Here is a 16814-nt window from a genome sequence, read left to right as displayed (position 1 = left end):
ATATTTATAAGGCAACAATAGTCAAAACTGACTAGTTTGCCTATTCAAAATAACAACAACAACAACAAACAACAGCATACGTTAAGAGTACGCTAAAACACGCTGGTATACGTCGTCATACGGCGAGATCGTCGAAAAATTTTGTGCAAGCACAAAATTTTTCGACGTATGCCAGCGTATGGCTCATACGTCCCGCACACGCGGGCCATAAGTTGTAGGCAAGTTACGCGATCATTGATACACGTTGACACACCTTACTCGTAAGTTACTCATAAGTCGATGTACGTCGAGATAATGTCCAGCGTACCCTAAAACTAACTTCTAACCTATGAGTAACGTGCTTTGAACGTATGTGTAACTTAACTCCAACGTATATTGACGTATGAAGACGTGCTCCGGACGACCACAAAACTTACTGAACGTGTTTATAACTTACAGCTACCGTATAATGGCGTATTGACAACGTTTATAGGAATTGGTATATAAAGGTGGGGTTCACAGGAGTTTTCTTCGGCATGGCGGTGGTGTATTGTGCGGTTATGATTTGAATAGTCGAGCGGCAGCCTTTTTATAGGCTACGACACGTGTTCGTCAGCGATACGCTGCAGCGCGCTATGCGTAAGTTAGGCTATCGTAGGGCATAAGTTGTGTACGCCAGCAATACGCTAAGCATTCGTTGGAATACGTTACTTATAAGTTAACGAAGCGTTCGATATAAGTTACTAATACGTTATGTATACGTCCAACTCGTTATGAATACGCTAAGTATACGCCCAGAGTTGAAAAAAAATCAAAGTTCAGCGTATGCCGACGTTTTAAAGAAATTTTGATACGTCGGGCATACGCTGTCTAAAACGCCAAGGTGTGACAGCGCCATAACCGCACGATACATCACCTATCAATACCACCGCCATGCCGAAGAAAACTCCTGTGAACCCCACCTTTATATACCAATTCCTATAAACGTTGTCAATACGCCATTATACGGTAGCTGTAAGTTATAAACACGTTCAGTAAGTTTTGTGGTCGTCCGGAGCACGTCTTCATACGTCAATATACGTTGGAGTTAAGTTACACATACGTTCAAAGCACGTTACTCATAGGTTAGAAGTAAGTTTTAGGGTACGCTGGACATTATCTCGACGTACATCGACTTATGAGTAACTTACGAGTAAGGTGTGTCAACGTGTATCAATGATCGCGTAACTTGCCTACAACTTATGGCCCGCGTGTGCGGGACGTATGAGCCATACGCTGGCATACGTCGAAAAATTTTGTGCTTGCACAAAATTTTTCGACGATCTCGCCGTATGACGACGTATACCAGCGTGTTTTAGCGTACTCTTAACGTATGCAAAACTTACCCGTAACGTATTCGACGTACGCCAGCGTATTCGCCAAATTCCTCATACGTCGGGCATACGCTGTCTAAAACGCCAAGGTGTGACAGCGCCTTTATGTAAATATGTGATCAAGGGTACTATGATTTTCTCTAAACCCTGCCTGCTCATCGCCTAGAATTCCGGCACATTCCAAATAATTGGATAGCCTAGAGTTAATACAAGCAGTGAACAATATTTACCTACACAACTCAACAAAGTGATACCTCTATAATTATTATCAGGACCATCCACTGAACCTTTGTTCTTGTACAAGGGTTTAATCATACAGACACCAGGCAGTCGGTACGACACCAGAACATGAAATAATATTAAAAATCTTAACTAACATAGCTACCATATGGAGGAGCCGTGGTGTAGTGGTTCTGACTCTCGCCTTGTAAACAGAGGGTCGTGTGTTCGAATCCCACCGCGGTCTGGCGTCCTTTGGCAAGGCGTTAATCCACACTTTGCCACTCTCGACCCAGGTGCTAAATGGGTACCCGGTAGGATGTGAAAGTCATTGTAGCTTGTCCAGTATTGTGTGCGCCTCACAGGCGACTGACTGGAATACTCCCCAGGGAGTGGAGGATGTGCACACAATGTGTGCGGGAATGACTGATTGAATCCGATGACCGGGGTAATAATATATCTGTAAAGCGCTTAGAAACGTCGTTCCGATGGATTAAGCGCTATATAAAAGCGGATTATTATTATTATTATTATTACCATAGAATTAGGACAATTTTTCAAAAACCTCATTTATAACATTATCAATTCTACTCGCTTTGTTATTTTGTAAGCTTTTGATGATTTTTGAGACTTCATCATATTCAAAATCTCGATTTATATCTTCATTTAGAGAATGACTTATCTTAGTAGGATCAAAAGAGTGCCCTTCATCAATTTCTGATGCGTTTGTCTTCATACTCAACTTGCGAAAGTGTTCCATGAATTCATCTAAGGAAATTTTGCTGCCCTTTCCGACCGATTTACACTCTTTATTCAAAATATTCCAATATTCTTTCGAATTAGACTTCTTGAGATCCCGCAAAGATGAATGTAACTTCTTATTATCTTCTACATTTGTTCCTGATAGCGCGTTTATTGGAGCTTCCTCCGTTTTTAATTTATCTAATCTGCGCTTATCCCTTAAATATTCTTTTCTCCGACTATCGCATATATGATCAAACCATGAAAACGTACGTTGTGGACTCTTTGCATACGTGTTTCATACGCTATATATCAATCGAGCATCTGTCCTCTGTGATTTCATTGTTCGCCCATTTTGTCCATTGTCTAGATCGGATGAAAACGGATGGAGCCACCCCGAAATTCCCCGTGTCCGCTGTGTTACGAATACATTTTATGTCTGTCGGCCAGTGGGACCAAGCGTTTAGATATATATGCATTTCGACATTCTTAAGAGTTTGGGCTGAATAAAATCACAAGCAGATATCTTGTCCTTGCAGTATTCTACTACTAGTTAAAACTTAGGTATAGATTCGAGTGCAATGAACGCACGGTTGAGACTGAAGAACCGTACTACTGGATATTGTATATATACGTAACAAGCCGACTTCTTGATTCAATGAAAGCATCCATTTGTAAGAAGAACGAATTTCAGAATGTATTTAGCATACGAATGCTATAAGCTGACGTGTGATTAGCATACGAATGCTCAACCCATTCGATTGGAGGAATGCTCAACCCATTCGTATGCCACAAGCTGAAGTTTGGTAATACCATACACGTGCTTAACACACAAATCGAGCTTGGTGATTGGTCCATTAGCTCACGCAAAGGGTTGATGGAGCATACGTAAGGTAGTTGGCGTTAATGAGCGTCTTGGCCTTCCATTCCATTCCTTGAGGTTGTCATCGCTGGTAGAGTACGCCCTCTTGCAATGTTCTTGAAATAGATTGGAGGATAAGGTGGTTGTCTTGTTCACGTGTAACGAGAATATCAAAGAAATGTATTAGTCCAGGATAGGCCCCATAGAAACTTGACCAAACCTTGTTTTTTTATATATACAATATTTTTTGATGGTTTCTTGTCAATTCGAGGGTGCTGATTACGAATCTGGATGATGCCACTCGTGTAACCTTGAGCATTTTCCGCAAATTGGCAAAATCCAATATGGCCGCCAAAATATGCAAATTACCCATGAAAATCCTAAAATTGTCCGAACATTGGCTATGGAATGCATGAAAGCGTGTGGCAGGAGTAAAATACACTCTGAAAAAATAATTGTTGACAAAATATTTATTTTCCTGATATTCAAAATGGCAGCCATAGTCCATTGTATACTCTATTATGTACAATATAAATAGGGAAACCAATTTTCACAAAAATGAGCACTAAACCGCAAAAAATTGCAATGTATGAACGAAGTAATATATATGCAAATCATCATTACTAAAGAGATATATCATTTATTATATCATAAATGGGAAGATTTCTGTATTTTGATATCTAAAATGGCCGCCACTGGCCCAAACAGTATTGCGTACAATGGCAATGGGGGCCAAAAAATTCACAAGAGTGATCACTAAAATGCATATTATTAAGATTACACGAGTGGAATACTGACTATTATAAAACATAACTGTTAACGAAATATATCATTAATATGCCATGTATGTGATGAATGTTGTATTTTGATATTCAAAATGGCTGCCAAAGGCCCTAAAAGTATTATCCACAATGAGAAAGTGGGCAAAGAAATCACAAGAGTAATCACTAAAATGCATATATGTGTAATAAATTAATGAGATACTGTTTAAAAACATATTTTCTAACGAAATATATCATTCGGGTTTAAAGTGTGTGTTAAATACTGTATTTTTACTTTCAAAATGGCCGCCAGAGATATTAACAGTATTATGAACAATGCAAAGTGGCAAACCAATATTCACAGGAGTGAGCACCATAAATGCAGGTATTAGTGATCTATGAGTAAAATATTGTCTGAAAGCATAATTTCTATTCAGCAGTTAAGAGATATCATTTATTCTGCCAGTTTTGTGATAAATACTGTTATTGGAAAGTCAAAATGGCCGCTACAGGCCCTTACGATATTATGCACAATATGAATGGGAACAAATTATTTCAGCAGAATTTGGCTTTGCTTGGCCAGATGGTGCCAGGTAAAAATGGCAGAGGTAATAATGGCAGATGTAAAAATGGCAGATACTGAGGTAAAAATGGCAGAAGTAAAAATGGCAGAGGTAATAATGGCATAGGTAAAAAATGGCAGAGGTAAAAATGGCAGAGGTAAAAATGGCAGAGGTAATAATGGCAGAGGTTAAAAATTGAATTGAATTGAATTTATTACCAAATATTACTGTCAGGGTACAATTAAAAGGAATAGTACATCACATATAAACAAAACATTTGGTAAATGGAGCTAACATAATAGCAAGATGCTAATCGAGGTTAGCCCCAAATAATGTCATTATCATAGTTTTAAACAATAAATTTAACTAAATCTCAATATTGTACAACAAATTCAATACTAATTCTACTTATTACTGTTGCAGAAAGTTTCGATTATTTTCAGTGAACATATTTACACTATTTACAAGAAGAAAAAATCTTAATTATTCACAAAATCTTTACATAGAATTATTTGTTTTCAGGCAGTATTTTACCATATCAAATTAATTATAATCTTCCAGTAGCATTAATTTTAACGATTTGCTAAATGTCTTACGACTGGGGGTGTTTCTAATATTACTTGGCAGGAGATTCCATAAAGTAGGACCAGAAAATGAAATTGATTGTTTTCCCAAATTGGTATTATTTTTCTCAAGATTAACATTTCGCTTTTCTCTATTTCTTGTATTGTAAGGATGATCTATAAATGAAAAATAATCATTAAAACTATGTGGCAACCGATTATTAATTAAATCGTGCATAAATACTCCTATCAAATATTGGTAGTGTTTGAAAATATCGAGAATATTTAGATTATAAAATAAAGGAGCAGAGTGGTAAGTATGATGGTTGAACGTCATTATTCTAGCTATTCGTTTTTGTAGTAATAATATAGGGTTCAAGGTTGTTTTGCACGTCCCACCCCATACTTCCAGACCATACGTTATATGTGGTAAAATAAATGAGTTGTATAACATAACTAAGATTCTCTTTGTTACATAATTCCTCAATCTATAAAGTATTCCAATTTTTTTGCTTAGCACATTGCAGACAATGTCAACCTGTTTCTTCCATGTAAGGTTTTTGTCGATACATATACCAAGAAATAATGTTGAATCAACACACTCTAATAAAGTTCCTTTCAGTGACAATTGTCCTGATATCAAAATATTTTTTCGTCTATTTTTAAACAACATATATTTAGTTTTCGTAACATTGATTGTCAATTTGTTGGCATTGCACCATGCTATTATATTGTTTAAATTGAGACTAATTTCTGATAAATCAATGTGTTGTTCATCACAATTGAAGGTGTGAAATAAATTTGAGTCATCCGCAAAAAGTCGGAAATTGAAATAATTTGATGAGTTTGCCAAATCGTTTATATACAACAAGAACAAAGTTGGACCCAAAACTGATCCTTGTGGGATACCGCATGAAATCGACCTGTATTCGGAATTTACACCATCATAATTAACAAATTGCTTTCGGTTTCGTAAATAATCATTAAACCATTCTACTGCCTTACCACGAATGCCATAGTGTTCTAGTTTCTTAATGAGAATAGAATGATTAATCGTATCAAAAGCTTTAGCAAAATCGATGAATATTCCTACTGTCACCTTTCCTTCATCAGTATATCTTGTAATTTGATTAATAAGATTTATCAGTGAAAGTTTCGTACTGTATCCATTTCTAAAACCATATTGGTGTTCATATAATATTTCATTATTTTCTATGAATTTCATCAATCGTGCATTCACTAGTTTTTCAAATATTTTGCTAATCGCTGGTAAAATTGATATTGGTCTATAATTTCCAGGTAATTCTTTATCTCCCTTTTTGAAAACTGGTATAACTCTTGCAACTTTTAATTTATCTGGAAAAATATACTGAGGTAAGATTAAATGGCAGAGGTAAGATTAACAGCAGAGGTAAGATTAACAGCAGATAAAAAGAGCAGAGGTATAAATGACAAGAGGTAAAAATGGAAGACGTGACAATAGCAGAGGTAAAAGTGGCCGAGGTACACTATTAGAAAAAACAGAAGATTCTACAGAAGAAAAAAAAAAAACAGGTTTTACAGAAAAAAACAAATAATTTTGAAGATTATAATAACAGGAGGGTTTTCCACAATTTTCTAAAATTTTACAGAACAGATATGTTTTAAAAAGCGGAAAACAATTTTATTACAATAAATTTGTATCGGTACATGCACAAAATACCAATTTTCTGTAAGTCTATACAAATGCATGCATGTAGGATTACACAGTGCAGTAGCTAATTACCAAGAGGGTGCTGCTTATGGTGTACAAAATACTTCCGCTTCCAAGGGTTATGACCATCAAGCCGTCTATATCATATTGGATGCAATAGTAAAGAAGGTTCAGGGTCTTCTTTTATGCAAAGAATCTGAACCAGACGGTACCCTTCGATCGACCCCAAATTGGTTTACCAGTCAAGATTATTATTGATTTTCATAATCAGTTACATATTCAGTGCCAAACCTGGGAATGCATGCTTATTGTCATTCAAATATTTAACAAGAATAGTACAGACGACATTACAAATTAGGACATAATATTCAACCACAATCATTCGTGACAATTTCAAGGTCTAAGCTTTTCCTGCTATGTTCTTTTCCCACCTCTAACCCTCTCTGTCTCTCCACCTCTCTTATGTCTACTCTTCCTCCTTTTTGTAACGGTATTAACCTGGCAAAACTTTAGATAAAAAAAAACAGCTAGACAAAAGGGAATGTTACAAAAATGATGAATGAGAATAGTGCAGTTTCATTTTGCTCCTGAAGAATTGAATGAAAAAAACATTTGTCGTTTGATTTCTTTTTAAAAAGCCTTCACGGTACAACTCCAACGAATTCGTAAATAGCATTGTTAGGCCGATAAAGACATAATGATATGATAAAATGCCTAACCGTGACATGCACTTCTAATTTAATCTATGTACATGCGGGGGCTTTTTGACAATTCATTTCCGGGTTTGAGGCTGGCCATATTTTACCTATAGCTGTCATTTTTACCTCTCCCATTATGACCTCTGCCATTTTACCTCTGCCATTATTACCTCTGCCATTTTTACATCTGCCAATTTTACCTCTGCCATTATTACCTCTGCCATTTTTATCTCTGCCATTTTTACCTCTGCCATTATTACCTATGCCATTTTTACCTCTGCCATTATTACCTCTGCCATTTTTACACCGGGCCGGCCAGATGGTGATGTATGAGTAAAATATCGTCTGAAAACATGATTTATAACAACATATATATTATCTTATGTAATTTAGGTGATAAATACTGTATTTCAACATTCAAAATGGCGACCAGTGGCATAAAGAGTATTATGTTCAAGGGCAATGGCCGGGGAAAAAATGTGACAAGAGTGAGCACTAAAATGCATATAATTGAGATAAACTAGTAGAATACTGACTAAAAACATCATTGTTAATATGCCATTTATGTGATAAATGCTGTATATTGACATTCAAAATGGCCGCCATAATCCCTATATTTATAATGTACAATGCGAATGGAGAAACTAATTTTCACAAGAGTGAGAATCATAAAATGCATATGACTGTGAAATACGAGTAGAAATATTGTCTTAAACATGATTTCTAACTAAATACATCACATATTGGTTGTGGAGGTAATAAATGCTGTACTTTGAAATCCAAAATGGCTGCCATAGGTCCTAAAAGTATTATGTACATTGTAACATTGGACATTTGACTCTAAATATTGCCTATAATTGTGAATTCTGATGCAAGGGTGAAATGTTGTCTAAAACCATGATTTCTAACAATATATATCATAATTTCGTGTATTTAAGGTGAGAAACACTGCATTTTTAAATTGAAAATGGCCACCATAAGCCCTTATCGTATAATATACAATTTGAGTGTAGACAAATAATGTTCACAAAAAGGGCATATGGCAGCCATTTTGAATGTTGAAATACAGTATTTATACCACCTAAATTAAGAGATGATATATTTTGTTATAAATCGTGTTTTCAGACGATATTTCACTCATACAGCACCATTTGGCCAAGCAAAGCCAAATTCTGTTGAAATAATTTGTTCACATTGTGCATAATATCATAAGGGCCTGTATCGGCCATTTTGACTTTCCAACTGGCAGAATGAATGATATCTCTTAATATAAATTATGCTTTCGGACAATATTCTACTCATAGATCACTAATACTTGCATTTATGGTGCTCATATTGGTTTCCCACTTTGCATTGTGCATGATACTCTTAATGTCTATGGCGGCCATTTTGAAAGTAAAACTACAGTTTTTAACACAAACTTTAAAACTGAATGATATATTTCGTTAGAAAATATGTTTTTAAACAGTATCCCATTAATTTATCACATATATATGCATTTTAGTGATCACTCTTGTGATTTCTTTGCCCCTCTTTCTCATTGTGCATAGTACTTTTAGGGCCTTTGGCAGCCATTTTGATAATCAAAATACAACATTCATCACATACATGGCATATTAATGATATATTTCGTTAACAGTTATGTTTTATAATAGTCAGTATTCCACTCGTGTAATCTTAATAATATGCATTTTAGTGATCACTCTTGTGAATTTTTTGGCCCCCATTGCCATTGTACGCAATACTGTTTGGGCCAGTGGCGGCCATTTTAGATATCAAAATCAGAAATCTTCCCATTTATGATATAATGAATGATATATCTCGTTAGTAATAATGATTTGCATATATATATCACTTCGTTCATACATCGCGATTTTTTTTTGCAGTTTAGTGCTCAATTTTGCTAAAGCTAGTTTTCCCTCTTTATATTGCACATAATAGAGTATACAATGGACTTTGGCGGCCATTTTGAATATGAGGAAAATAAATATCTTGTCAAAAATTAATTTTTCAGAGAGTATCTCACTCCTGCCACACAATTTCATGCATTTCGTAGCAAATGTGCGGACAATTTTAGGATTTTTACGGGTAATTTGCATATTTTGGCGGCCATATTGGATTTTGCCAATTTGCGGAAAATGCTCAAGGGTTACACCAGTGGCATCATTCAGATTCGTAATCAGCACCCTCGAATTGACAAGAAACCATTAAAAAAATATTGTATATGTAAAAAAACAAGGTTACGCCTCTTCTATCCTGGACTATATGGAGTCACTGTCATTGGCGTAACTATGGGGGGGGGGGGGCATGGCACGTGTGTTACGGTCTTAAACTGTAAACTGTTGCTATAGTGTAACTCGCTCCCTAGCTTATTGAAAATGTGTGTGCGCGAACTGCCTCTGTGTTGTTTGGTACCATTTGTTTGCACACCAACGCACCTGATGCATGCATAGGATCCACTGCATGCACACTTACATGGTCGCCCATGATTTGCTCTAAATGAAAAAATATACTGCAGGTTTTTTTACCAGGTAATTATATATAATTATAAATATATATATGAGGAAAAGGGGAACAAGGGAGGGAAGGGGTCAGGGGATAGCAGCTTGTAACCAAAAGTTTCACAATCCTTTACTTCTTGATAAAACGTTGGCATATAGATCTTACTTGAAATGAAATAAAAACGTCAATTACCAGCTTATCAGTATTCGATTTTAGATTTCAAGCATGACGGGTTACAGGGTACTAGACATCGAATTATATTAAGAAATAATCCAGGCTGAAAATGCGAAGTAGCTTTTGTTAATCGACGGAGTGGAACATGTTTACGAGTCGGTCAGTCTTCTCTTGACCAGTGGCATTATGAGCGAGAAATGAAAATGAGAGAATAATAGATTCAATTCAATTCATTTCTTTTATTTCATTTCCATTCAAAACATAATACAAAGTAATATAAAGCAATACAAATCAAGTACAATTTTATAGAAGGGCATTCTTACTTCGTAAAACAGAAAAAAACAGTATAATATAGAGCATTAATAGAAATGAGGGGGATCCACTAAAAGCAAAGCTTGTAAAGTGTGGATCCCCATTGGAAATGAAGAAATTATAGTTGATTTATACTTATATGCGTACATGCATGTATTACAGGAAAGAAAAAGAGAGTAATAGATGCGTAGCTTAACTGAAGGTCCTAATTCAGAGCTGCCATCCTTTCTGAATCAAAGGTTGAAAAAAAAAACCTCCGCCTGGAATTAAACCCGGGTCCCTGGCTCTGAACGCCAGTACCTTAACCAGTAGACCACTCCAACTTCGGCTTGCGGCTTCTCATTGTCCATTACACTCATCTGCACCAAAACAATTAAGACAAAGAATCAATAGAAAGGTCGGAATTTTGCCTGCCGGTTAATTGAACTTGGTCTCGTCTAACTGCTGGCCCGCCTCCGTGGTCTAGTGGTTTTAAGGCATTGGCTTTCAGAGCCAGGGACTCAGATTCGATTTACGGAGGCATTTTTTAACATTTGATTCAGAATGGATGACAGCTCTGAGGGACCTTGAGTGAAGCTACTCATCTATTATTCTCTCATTTTCAATTGTTTCACTATATCTATATTCATATATCACTATATAAGTTTTATAGGACTGATTCAGTGTATGTATTAATACGTGTATGGGAAGAGACCCTCTTCGATACCCAAATCACCAAGCATTGTCCTTTCAATGACTTCATTTATGGTTCGAGTATCAGCGCCTGCAGGTCTGGAAAAAAAACTAACAATAAAAAGCTTTTCTAAGCTTCTTCAGTAGACTGTCATTACAAAATCTCAGACTATCCATTATCTTTTGTGTTTTTTTTTTTTTGGAGTGGAGAATCTTTATACAAAAGAATAGGATAAATCTTCCATACCTGGAAAAACAAGGTTCTGGGGTTGATTTGTGTTCTACAGTGCGTATCCAAGAAAGGTTTACACTTTGAAAAAAGCCCTGGGAATTAAAAAATATACAACATGTGGGTATTTTTTTTTCACTTCTAATCTTGGGTTTGGGTCTCATCTATCCAATGAAAGTAAAAGTTTTGACAGAATGTTACACTTGAGAGAGCCCCAGTGGCGTACCTAGGATTTTCCACAGGGGACAATTCTGCCCCCCCCCCCGTAGTGGGGTACGCTAGTGGTGAGCACTGTCCATTTTTTGTAAAGCTCGCAGAAATCTGTTTCCGCAGAAATGCTCGTTTTCACGAGGTGTCAAGGGGAAAGGGCGGAATCAAACTTACCCTGCGAAACATAATTAGCATAATTTAACAGTTACATGTAAAATGTTATCACTCTATTATCTAGAAACATGAAAAGATGAATAATAGAGCTTTTCTAAGGTATAATAGCGAATAATTCATTTATGCAAAACGATTTTGATTTTTAAGCAATATTTTATTAATAATAATGTTAATTATGTCAACTATGACAAATAAACTCTTCAAATGGCAAACTAGTGTCATAAATTAATTCCTCATCAAAGAAAACTGCATGTAGAAGCGATATATTATTCATTTTGTCAGGCTTTCTAGATAATTCTTGACGACGAATTCTATACATTGCATTATGATCAATAAATTCGTTAAAAATTAAAGTTAGTTTCATAATTGAATTCCTCGTCGTGGAAAATAGTAGTAGAGCTGTAAAATTCTCGTTTTCAGACTTTTTAGACAATACAATGGCAAAGAATTCTAAATACTGCACGCATAGGCCTATATATTATTTAGCTCATAATTTTTTTTTTACTAGTTCTCACAGATACAATAAAATACACATTCGTAGAAAGAGAAAATAGTGTCATAATGAAATCCTTGTCATAGAAAATCTTAGAAGAGATGTATTACTCATATTTTCAGATTTTCGAGACAATAGAGTGACAAGGTAATATATATGTTGTACATACAATCATTAGCGTACCTACGGGCTCACCAAGGCTCATCAAATCACAATCTTGAGGGAGCATGTTCAGAAGGGCAAAAACAATATTTGACAGTTCATTTCAAGTTTAATAACGGGAGATGCACAATGGTTGAGACAACGGGTCACGTCTTTTTCATGCCTAATTCCAACAATACTGACTTTTTTGTTTTTATTACTTTTTAGTTAATAAACTACTAAGTTCAGGTTAATTCGATGTAACTTTTTAAAAGACAAAGTCAAATTTTCTCTGGTAAAGGTCTTTTTCGCAAAAGGTGATGAACTTGTGGATTGCCCTTTATTTTTCGGTTTATTTTACTCATCCATCATTCACATTTTCTTTCAAGTTGGTGCACTAATTCCTCTTATCAATCATCAAACTTTCTTATGTTTCTTTGTCCTCCGAACATGCTCAACTTTATGATTTGATGAGTCTGGATATGATTAAGGAAATGTCCCTGCTCAGATCCTGGATGTAAAAAATGGGGGTTATCATGCTATAGACAATCCGTGCTGCAAACCTGGAATGGGCTAAAATGTACCACTGTTACGTAACAGAGTGTGTATTCAATTACATTTTCATAGACGTTTGATCAAGAGCTTTGTACTAGTGAAAAATTATTTTAGAATACTACCACAATTTAGAATTAATTCAGCCCTCTATCAGACGGACATTTTTTTTGTGACACACTGCTTTCTCCTGGACTGTAAAGGTTTGAACAGGTCCCACTGCATTAAGGATGCGGAGAGGATGTACAACGGAAAAGAATCTTGCCATCCGTTGGAAAACGTTATGTATCCGTCGTGTACTCTTTGCATACGTGTTTCATACAATTTGTCTCTTTCGGGCAGTGGGACCGGACTATCCTGGACGAGCTGAAGAATTCTATGGCTATTCATTTTTGTCGAGACGTACCTCGGGAATACGAGATACTTTTTAATACCATCAATCAACTTTTAAGACGCGATCCAGGCAACTTTATTCCGAGGAGCTATTTTTCCTCTTTACACTGTGTTTCACTTGACCATAACGTCCATGAAGACATCTTATCGATTTATTCTGGGACGTCCTTGTAAAATTAAAGGTATAAGTAAGTGGGTAAATAATGCGATTGCAGAATTAAGTGAAGCAAAGAGGATCGGTGATTACGGGGGAGGAAGATTAATAGGAATGAAAACAGTCAAGAATACATGAAGAGAATTCCTGGTAAATTAAAGCCACCCCCTCCACCCCCCCCGTTTGAAATTACCCTATTCCTTTCTTCTGTCGAAAGCCCGATTTGGGGCAATCGGCAGCCTTGTGCAATGGACATTTTATCGAGACGGACCCCGGGAATATACGGGATATTAAAAAAAACACCAACTATCTTTTAAGACACGATCCAGGTAACCAACTTATCGATATATTCTGGGAATCCTTGTAAAATTAAAGTATAATTAAGTGAGTCAAGAATGCATGAAGAGAATTTCTGGTAAATTGAAGCCCCCCCCCCGTTCAAAATTACCCCATTCCTTCGATCTCTTGGAAAAGATAGAGGAGACACTAATCTATATGGCCATTCATTTTGTCGAGAAGTACCCCGGGAATACGGGATACTTTTTAATCATCTTTTCATCTTTTAAGACACATACGATCCTTGCAATTTTATTCTGAGGAGCTATTTTCCCTCTGTGTTTCACCCGACCATAACGTCCTTGAAGACATCTTAACGATTTACGGTATTGTTAAGTTCTTGTAAAATTAAAAGCATAAGTGAGTAAAGAAAGCGACGGTAGACGTTGAAGCAAAGAAAATCGGTATTTACGCGGGAGGACGGTGAATAGGTATGAAGCAGGGGGCTGGGGGTGGGTTTCAGCCCCCTTTCTCCCCAATTTTTTTCCAAAACCGTGTACAAAAACGTACAAAAAAGACCACATGATTGTGATTTTTTGCATGGCCAGCCCCCCCCCCCCCCACTTTGAAAACCGTTACGCGGCCCCTGTGAAGACAGGCAAGAATACATGAAGAGAATTTCTGGTAAATTAAAGCTATCCCCGTTCAAAATTACTCCATTCCTTTCCGTCTCTTGGAAGCCCGATTTGAGGCAAACGGCTGTCTTGTGCTACATGGAAAAGCAGCTTATTGATCTCTTGGAAGCAATAGAGGAGACACTAATCTACAATTTACACGTAGAACATCTATTAGTTCATCGAAGCGTCTCCTTGAAGGGGTACTCCAGGCTAAAAATATTCATACCTAAATGAATAGAGAAAATTCACGTAGCAAAATACTGAAAAAAAATCATCAAAATCTGATGTCAAAAAGCGAAGTAATTGAATTTTAAAGTAAAGCAATATACTGTGTGAAAAAAAGTTATATACACGTCGTCATTATTATTCAATGGGTGGGCTGATGATGTCACATTCCTACTTTCCCTTTTCTTATGTTAATACATGAATTCATAATTGATTCATGTTTCAATACATGTGTGAATGATATGTCTCCCTTGTAATGAAATAAGTTGAAGCAATAAATATCTAATGCACTAATGCTAGTTGTAAGAAAAAAAAATGAATAAACCTTAATTTCATAATAGAACAAATGGAGATATGACATCATCAGTACTTATGCTTATTGAATATTCACGAAGACTTGCCTAGAACTGTGACACCGGAGTAATGCAAATCTTCAAAATGCCATAACGTTGGGATGGGGGATTTCAACAGGCTCGGTGTGGAGGATAAGCTTCCATGATCCATATTTTCGCTAGATGTAACTTGAGGGTTGTGTAAAAAAATATATATATATATGATAAAAAAAAAAAACAAGGGAAGCGGGCCTTGGACATTTATGGTTTAGTCGAGCGCCTAAGTAACTCGCTGTTCCAGACCAGCTCTGGGTCAAGTCGTACAATTTTGAGTTTATAAATGCCACGTGCTAAAATAGCCCGCGCCAGACTGGCAGGAAGGGGGGGGGGGATCGTAGATAGCAAAAACATTCATGAAATACTTGAAAATCGAAAATCACTCAAAATCATAGGAAATCTTCTTCCAATGCTTATTGTTAAATGCATTCACTGAACAAGCATCAACTACCTCTTCTGGGAGAGTGTTCCACACATCTATTAGTCGGTTAGCAAAGAAATTGAATTTATTCAAACCAGTAAAAGAAGTACAAACAAATAGTTACATAGTAATATCTGAAATAATGACAGGTTTTTGACCCCAAAGAAGCACAGCTTGTAATCAGGGGCCCCCTGACATGATATTTTACTCAAACATTATGAGAAACAAGTGGAGCGCCTCTGGCAGTCTCACCTGCATCGCGCAATTCAATATAACAGCAGTGCTGACTTTGAAAACTACTATGAAATAATTATTCACAAAAAACACCATTCATATAATGATAAAATACTACGTTCATTGACAATAAATGCCATTTGACCTTGATCATGCGACCTAAGACTTGTCAGTGATACCTGATTACCCCTTTATCTACATTTTATAAACTATATCTATTAACTATGAAAGTTATGACAGCAATCTTCTAATAATTACCCCCAAAATGGCCAAAGTTCAATGAATTTAAATGAACTTTGACTTTGGTCATGTGACCTGAAACTCGCATGAGATGTTTTATGATACTTGATTATTATTAATTATGCTTTTGTCACATCTGGCTTAGATAATTATTATTGTTATTATTTTGCACCGAAATGATTTCATGACAATAAAAGTGGCTTTACTACAAAGTTTTTTTTACTTAAATAGACAAAATAAATAGACAAAATACTGAAAATAGCTGGGTGACTTTGGCAGCCCCCCCCCCGAGCGATAAGGTTGCCAGCACCTCTTTATTTATAACAGTTAGATAAAAGGTTACTCCTTTGTCTTAAAGTGATTTCAAATGAATGAACGATGGTTTACTCCATAGTAGAAATGCCATCTGCCTCAATAGGGACTTCAAAATGGCAAATTTTCCGAGAAATAGACAAACTTCGGAAAAAGGATGGGGTGCCTCTGGCAGATACCCCCCCCCCTGCGGGAGGCCTTACGGCCAATGAACTCTATAAAAGAATTACAATTTAAAGAAATTTGAAAAAAAAAGAGTTTGAAGAAAGAAAATAAATGGAATATGGTTGGGATCAGGTTATATCCCCAGTGAACAAGAAATGCTAGTTGATTAATGTAGCGTTTGATCTCAAACTAACGGCACTACAAGATTGTGAAAGTAGCCTATATATGGTAGTTAAAACATATCTGAAATGTTTAGAAATATTGCCAAAATCTTAGTTTTGTTATGAATAACGCATATTTAGTCCCACTGGAGTTATAAAGAGCGCCTCATGTTAAACAACACAAATCACTTTAGCGTATTAATTTTTTCATATCTACTTGAGATGCAAGTGGATATTGGCCATGAGTGTATTCCTA

Source organism: Lytechinus variegatus, chromosome 5, assembly GCF_018143015.1.
Source record: "Lytechinus variegatus isolate NC3 chromosome 5, Lvar_3.0, whole genome shotgun sequence".
NCBI lineage: Eukaryota > Metazoa > Echinodermata > Echinoidea > Temnopleuroida > Toxopneustidae > Lytechinus > Lytechinus variegatus.
The sequence above is the reverse complement of the archived record's forward strand: the minus strand, read 5'-3'. Positions refer to the sequence as shown.